This window comes from Amblyomma mixtum, chromosome 3 (assembly GCF_055824585.1).
Source record: "Amblyomma mixtum isolate Tamu chromosome 3, ASM5582458v1, whole genome shotgun sequence".
Lineage (NCBI taxonomy): Eukaryota > Metazoa > Arthropoda > Arachnida > Ixodida > Ixodidae > Amblyomma > Amblyomma mixtum.
Window position 1 is genome coordinate 72,293,466 of NC_143014.1, and position 7,788 is coordinate 72,301,253.

The 7,788-nt window shown below is 48.8% G+C and overlaps 3 non-coding genes across 3 annotated transcripts; all 3 read left to right on the forward strand.

Moving 5' to 3' along the window:
* The first annotated feature begins 65 nt into the window (after positions 1–65).
* Positions 66–138, forward strand: TRNAR-CCU (transfer RNA arginine (anticodon CCU)). Its single transcript has one exon. It is a non-coding gene; the product is annotated as a tRNA-Arg (tRNA).
* Positions 139–5,519: 5,381 nt separating this feature from the next.
* Positions 5,520–5,592, forward strand: TRNAR-CCU (transfer RNA arginine (anticodon CCU)). Its single transcript has one exon. It is a non-coding gene; the product is annotated as a tRNA-Arg (tRNA).
* A 227-nt stretch (positions 5,593–5,819) lies between these two features.
* TRNAR-CCU (transfer RNA arginine (anticodon CCU)) lies at positions 5,820–5,892 on the forward strand. The gene has a single exon. It is a non-coding gene; the product is annotated as a tRNA-Arg (tRNA).
* Positions 5,893–7,788: the final 1,896 nt, after the last annotated feature.

The window sequence follows — 7,788 nt, forward strand, 5'->3', positions numbered from 1 at the left end:
AGTGGCCGAAACATTTGGCCCGGAATATGAGAGCGAAACTATTAGCTCGTGCTGGTTGTGATCGTGCCCTCGTGGCCTAACGGATAAGGCATCGGTCTCCTAAACCGGGGATTGCGGGTTCGAGTCCCGCCGAGGGTAGAGTGCAGGAAATGCTTTCCCTACTTTTTTTTTCTGTTGCTCCAGTCACTCAAGCAAGCAACGCTGTTTATAGTGTGCATTATACATAACAAATTGGATAAGAGGAATGGAAAGACGCGGAGATACCAAACGCTAGCTATGGCCGCAGCATCCTGACGGTGCAGTGGCCGAAACATTTGGCCCGGAATATGAGAGCGAAACTATTAGCTCGTGCTGGTTGTGATCGTGCCCTCGTGGCCTAACGGATAAGGCATTCATTCTACTTCCGGCCACCGAGCGTGACGGACGCAGGATCATGAGCTCCAGCGGAGCGGCGATAGCGGCCCTTTCCAGCCGCGGAAACAGGCTCGAGGACAACGAAGATAGCGACTATCAGATTATTCTGCCAACTTTGCCCACCGGACGCGTTGTTTTTAACACGCTTTTTTTGCACGGAGATGTGCGGGTTAGGCCATACAGGGTCGAGGATTTCCGTGACGCCCTTGCCAACGTTGGTGCGCTCCCCGACGTTTTGGCGTTGGGGGCGTATCAGATCAACCATGTGTGGGCTGTCACCTTAACCAGCACAGAAGCAACAAAGAAGCTGGCGGCGTTCAAGGAACTGGAAGTTAAAGGCCGCCGCTGCCTCATCATCGATCCCGAAGACCAACAAGTGAAGCTGCGACTCCACTGGATGTTGCACGGCGTTGCAGATGATGACATCCGGACGGCCTTTGCGGCTTTTGGGAACGTGACCGAAGTGACCCGGGAGAGGTGGCGAGTTCAAGGCGTCAAGGAGAAGGGGTCCACCACGAGGACGGTGCTCCTGAAATTGAAGCCGGGCATCAAGGTAGATGACTTACCGCACCAGCTGCGAGTCGCCGGGGAATTAGCCCTTGTCGTTGTGCCTGGGCGGGCGATGCAGTGCTTACGCTGTCGAGGCACGGGACACGTCCGCCGCGAATGTAAGGTGCCCCGGTGTTCAAAATGTAGGCGCTACGGACATGAGGAGGCTGACTGTGTGCTCACGTACGCTTCGGCCGCGGGACCTGGAACGAGGGAGCGGTCGGCGGAGCTCACTATGGACGTAGTCGAGGCAGAGGAGGCGGCAAAGGGAACCGGAGAAGAGCGTACGCAGGTACGGGAGACAGACTCGTCGGGAGACTCCGCTCGAGACATCAAAGCTGCCAGCGATGCGGGGAGGAGTGACGCTGCACCTGACCTCCCTAGGTCAGACGAAGAGACGTCACCTCAGCCGGCAGACGACATGGAGCAGGATAACGGTGAGGAGCACCCGGACACCAGCGGTACTCGTTCGCCAAGCGTCACAGCCCCAGCCAAGCGACCCCACACACAGACCGATCTCGAAGGTGACAAGGCAACAGCCCCCGGTGTCGACGAGCCGCCAGCAAAAACAGTCCAACCCCGGCGGTCCACACTACGTCCGCGGCCAAACCTTTCTTCGGAGAGGCGTGCAGCGGACAAAGCGCCCCCGCTGCCGGTTCAGCCGCTCGCACCAGACGGAGGCGGTTCCAACGACGGCGTCTAGCCGCGCGCTAGACGAGGAAGGTAAGCACCATGCTTTCGGTCTATTCACCCTTTATGGAAATGGCGCCTGAAACCCCTTTGAGTGTAGCCACGTTAAATGTCAGGGGACTGGCAGCCAAAAAGAAGCAGAGCCAAGTACACCGCCTGCTAAGTGACCATGATATCGACGTGCTTGCCGTACAAGAAACAAAGGTTGATGGGGAGGAAGAGACCGGGAGCATGGTGCAACGTTTCACGGCTAGATTTTACGCCATTGTGAGCCACGCGGTAGGGACATCGGCTGGGTGTGTATTGTTTGTCAAAAAGCTGCCCGGACTGAATGTACAGGCTCACTACTCATGTCTGTCAGGACGGTGTGTTGTAGCCGATTTTGCATATTCCAATGCTGAGTGGCGCATTATTTGTGTGTATGCACCTAACATTGTTGAGGAAAGAGCAGTGTTTTTTGAGAATGTTATGCAGCAGTTAAGTACGGAGAGGCAGGTTGTAATGCTGGGCGATTTCAACTGTGTACTGAATGCTCGGGACAAAACCAGCACACGCGGCTTCAGAGACAAGAGTACTGATGTGTTGTGCCAGTTAACAAGCGAGTGGAATATGGAAGATGTGGCTGAGTACCTGGGGGGAGCGCGTGCCGTGCAGTACACGCACTTCCAAGGTTCGAGCCACGCGCGCCTTGACAGAATTTACGTGTCGCTGGATTTGATTCCCGCATGTAATGAATACCAAGTTGTGCCCATGACATTCACGGATCACTGCTTAGTGAAATGCGTATTCGGCACCAGAAAACGAAGGAATGCATTTAGCTGGGAGTTATGGAAATTTAACAACAAATTGCTCAGCGATGAAGCCTTTAGACGGGTTGTACTGAATGAACTCATTAAAGTAAGGCCGGGCACATTGTACGAAATCTGGAAGCAATGGGAGATGTGCAAAGAACAGATTAAAATAAAGGCCATTGATAGGTCCAGTTGCCTGCGGTATCAGGAGAAAATTAAAGAAACCCAGCTAAAGGCTTTGCTGGAAAAACTACATGAGCAAGAATGTAAGGCACCCGGCAAATGGATAGAAGATATTAGGAAAATAAAAGAACAGCTTGCGTTGATGGAAGAAGACAGATACCAAGGAGCGTTAGTAAGGGCAAGGGCGGAAAGCTGGAACATGGGCGAGACGCCCTCGAAAAGAGCACTGGCATTGGAAAAGGCTCATGCAGAGAAAAATCATATTGATAAGATTGCATGGGGCGGCATGCTATCGTCAGATGACGATCATATCAGACAAGGCTTCTTCCAATATTATCAGCAGCTTTTTAACAAACAGGAGGTCGACATAAACTTGTTCAAAGAAAAGTTTCTTATGGCTATGCCACGACTAGACGAGGACACGAAGAAAAGATTAGAGATGCCAATCACAGAACTCGAGGTCGAAAAAGCAATCGATAGTTTAAATATGGGAAAGTCGCCTGGGCCAGACGGCTTAAGTGCAGCTTTCTATAAGGGGTTCAAGAGCGAAATAGCGCCAATATTGACTGCGTTGTTCCAAGAAGCCTACGAAATAAACAGATTGCCGCTGTCATACGGGTTATCTCACACTATTCTAATTCCCAAGACAAATAACGAGGAAAAGCTCCAGCAGGTCACAGCTTACAGGCCAATTTCCTTGACTAATGTCGATTATAAAATATTAATGAAAGTGCTAGCAAGGAGGCTGCAGTCAGTAATCCAGGATATTGTCGGCCCTCATCAAACGTGCGGGATAAAGGGGAGATCAATTATGACTAACATACACACGGCAAGATCGGTTCTGGAGTGTTGTGATCTGACTAATGAATGTGTGGCCATCCTCCAACTAGACCTCGAAAAAGCATTTGACTGTGTCGCCCACGAAATTTTGCTCAGTATTCTGGACCACGCGAATGTAGGTTCCGTAATTCGAGAGGGTGTGGCCATGGCGTACCGCGGCTGCACTACGAGATTAATTATAAACAAGAGTCTGGGGGCCCCCATTCGGGTGCAACGTTCGGTGCGCCAGGGCTGCCCCCTCAGTCCCCTTTTGTTTGCCATTTACATAGAGACACTATGTTTGAGCATTATTAAGAACGAGGCTGTTCAAGGTTTTAGGTTGCAGGCAGCTGAAGTCAAGTTGCTAGCGTACGCGGATGACCTAGCGGTGTTTGCTGTGAATCAGCAGAGCATACGGGAGGCTGTTGTGTCAGTTGACAGTTTCCGGAAGGCAACCGGAAGTAAAGTGAACTGGGCAAAGTGCCAGGGACTTTGGCATGGGGGTTGGCCATCAACCCCAGATCTTTTTGCAAATGTGACTTGGGTAACTATCCCCCCAAAATACCTAGGAGTGCCACTAAACTGCTACCGGGACAGTGATGCATATTGGAAAGAACAAGTGAACGAACTACGGCAAAAATCAGATAGATGGAAGGGGGCACATTTGTCAATCTTTGCGAGAGCGACGGTGTGTAATTTGTTCTTTTTAAGCAAACTGTGGTACGTCATGCAAGTGTTGCACTGTTCCCGGGCAAATGTACAGAAGATACATCGCATTTTAGCTGTTTTTGTTTGGTCATCGACCTGGGAACGGTGCCGACGGACGAATTTGTTTAGACGTGTGAAAGATGGTGGCCTTGGGCTAGGACATCTGTTCCTGCGCCAGCTTGTAAACAGGTTTTTCTTTTTTCGAGATGTGCGTGACCCTTTTTTGAGAACTATGTGTCAACTAAGGTTGACCGGTGTTTTGCCTGATTTTGTTGTGGGAACAAATTATTTTTCCGCAAGAACTTTCGGTTACTTCAGAGAAGTTGCTGATAGCGTTAAATTTCTTGTTGTGCGTTTTTCGAGAGAATATTTAAGTGACGTGAAGCGGAAAAAGCTATACGCAGATCTGTGTGATGTTGTTTTTCCAGTGCCAATGTACAGAGCTTTGTACGATGGAGGCCACGGAGGGGATGTTCTGAAAAGAGTAAAAAGAATGCAAGTACAGCCAGGAACCAAAACTTTCTTCTTCAAGCTACATACAGAAACACTATCAGTTAAAAGGTTTTTAGAGGGAAGGGGTTTATTCCTACCGTGGGGTTCGCATTGCCTAATCTGCAAGTGTCCCGAAACAATAGACCATGTGTTTCTTCACTGTTGGGAGGGGGTGTTTTTTTGGGACGTTTTGCAACGAACAATTAAAAAAGAGCTCCCGCTTCATCCCTACGGTATCAGATATTTGGCAATTGAAAACCAGGACGGGTTCCCGTTTGATCAGGTAATGCTCTGGGGCCTCCATAGTATATGGCGCTCCAGAATGGCGGGGTATTACTGCGATTCTGACGCGAGACCAGCCCGTATGTATTTTCGGGAAAATGTACGTAGATTTGTTGAAGTGATGAAACTGCAAGCTTGTGTACCCGATTGGCTACCCAGGATGGAAAATTTGACTCTGTTGAGAGAATTTTAAACTTGACATGGCCTGCCAGGAAGATCTGGCAGGTTGCTGGTTTTTCAAAGTTTGGTTTCTGTAATTTTTGTGTTGTTTTCTCGAAGGCAATAAAGAAAAAAAAAAAAGCCTAACGGATAAGGCATCGGTCTCCTAAACCGGGGATTGCGGGTTCGAGTCCCGCCGAGGGTAGAGTGCAGGAAATGCTTTCCCTACTTTTTTTTTCTGTTGCTCCAGTCACTCAAGCAAGCAACGCTGTTTATAGTGTGCATTATACATAACAAATTGGATAAGAGGAATGGAAAGACGCGGAGATACCAAACGCTAGCTATGGCCGCAGCATCCTGACGGTGCAGTGGCCGAAACATTTGGCCCGGAATATGAGAGCGAAACTATTAGCTCGTGCTGGTTGTGATCGTGCCCTCGTGGCCTAACGGATAAGGCATCGGTCTCCTAAACCGGGGATTGCGGGTTCGAGTCCCGCCGAGGGTAGAGTGCAGGAAATGCTTTCCCTACTTTTTTTTTCTGTTGCTCCAGTCACTCAAGCAAGCAACGCTGTTTATAGTGTGCATTATACATAACAAATTGGATAAGAGGAATGGAAAGACGCGGAGATACCAAACGCTAGCTATGGCCGCAGCATCCTGACGGTGCAGTGGCCGAAACATTTGGCCCGGAATATGAGAGCGAAACTATTAGCTCGTGCTGGTTGTGATCGTGCCCTCGTGGCCTAACGGATAAGGCATCGGTCTCCTAAACCGGGGATTGCGGGTTCGAGTCCCGCCGAGGGTAGAGTGCAGGCAATGCTTTCCCTGCCTTTTTTTTTCTGTTGCTCCAGTCACCCTAGCAAGCAACTTTGTTTGCAGTGTGGATTATACATAACAAATTAAGAGGAATGGAAAGACGCGGAGATACCAAACGCTATAGCTATGGCCGCAGCATCCTGACGGGGCTGGGGCCTGAATATGAGAGCGAAACTATTAGCCCGTGGTGGTTTTAGACAGAACGATACAGCGGGGGAGGGAAGAGCGTCGTTATCAAATCCCTGTACAGATTTTTGCGCGAAACAGAATATAAGTACTCATTTGAAAACCGAACTGTCAAAAACCGCACGGACGCATAAACTGTTTGCATAATGTCAGGGGCGTTCAGTAAAATTGGAAAAAACTGCTTTGTATCGTTCTGTTTACTTTGGGCTCACGGGTCATGATGTTTTATTGCGAGTGCGTAAAATGGCAATTTCTCTTTGCACCAAAACTTTTTTCTACAAATTACACACCGAAACTCTACCTGTCAACCCGTGGGACGATAGGAAAAAACATTTTTGTGTTTTCTGTAAACTGCCGCTTGTGCAATAATGTGCCTGAAACAATCGAACATTGTTTTATAGACTGAAAAGGCGCGATTTTGTTTTGGGATGTGTTGCAGAGGACGCTACAGAAAGATTTTCTCCTAAATTCTTACAGTGCACGCTACCTTGTTGGTTCCCAACCTGACTCGAAACCCTATGATATGATTCTTCTGATTGGACTGCAAAGCCTGTAGAAAGCGCGCATGCAAGACCTCAACGTTGAACCTGTTTTAGCCCAGAATTCATTTTAGCCCAATGTTGCTGCAGGTAACGGACATTTACAAAGAATTTGACTTTTTGCCATATTGGTTTCCTCTCCTGATGCGCTACGTGGCACTGTGTAAGGCAGTGTTTTATGTCTGCATATGTGTGTGGACAGTTTGGGCACTGAGGTGTGGAAGTGCCACACTGTGCCACGTAGCCTTACAGTCCCCCGCCTATTCTTTCCCGCCACCCCCACCGTGGCCCATCTGGCTTGCCTCCCGGGACCTGAACCTGCAACGCGCCCTCGTCACATTGGCCCAGGACCTATTGAACGCCTAACATAAAGACTGTTAATAAAAAGTGTGACACCACCACCACGACCTGATTCGCTGTATATCCTTGCCGACCGTTTAGTTCTGTTATGTTTTCTATCATGTTTGTGCCACATAACGCCTACCTAGCTGCTCTGTAAATAGTTTTGTTTTTTTTTGTATATACACACACATATATATGCATATATGTCCTTTCTGTACATAACCATGTAAAATAAATACCATGAGAACAAAAATAGAAGCCCTCGTGGCGTAACGAATAAGGCATCGGTCTCCTAAGCTGGGGATTGCGGGTTCGAATCCCCCCTAGGTTCCGGTGCTGAAAGTGCTTTACCTATTTTTTATGTTGCTAGGGCAACACATGCTTGTGTTGTGGATACCAAACACAAGGAAAGGCTTCGGGGTCGTGAAGTGGCGCTAGTTGCAACATATTTGGTTCTAACTTCCGCGTTTTTAACCTGTCGTTTAATGCTCTTTCTTTCTCCGTCCTTGTGTCCGGCATACTTAGTGGTTAGTTTCCTGGTTCTTTGCCGCCACTGTGAGTCAACGCTCTTTCTGTATGAGTATTCAAATACCTTAGCTGCCCACCTGTTATTGTCCGATTTCCTGAGGCGTTCTTCATATAGTATATTACCCTGAGCTTCCCGTGCTTCGAACGTTGCCCAGCCGATATCCACCTGTACTGCCTCGTTAGGGGTTTTGCCGTGGGCACCTAGTGCTGATCTTCCAACAGCTCTCTGATTTACTACTGATCTCGAGTGAACTTCTGCCGTTAAGCACCGAACTGCATTCTCGAAAGTA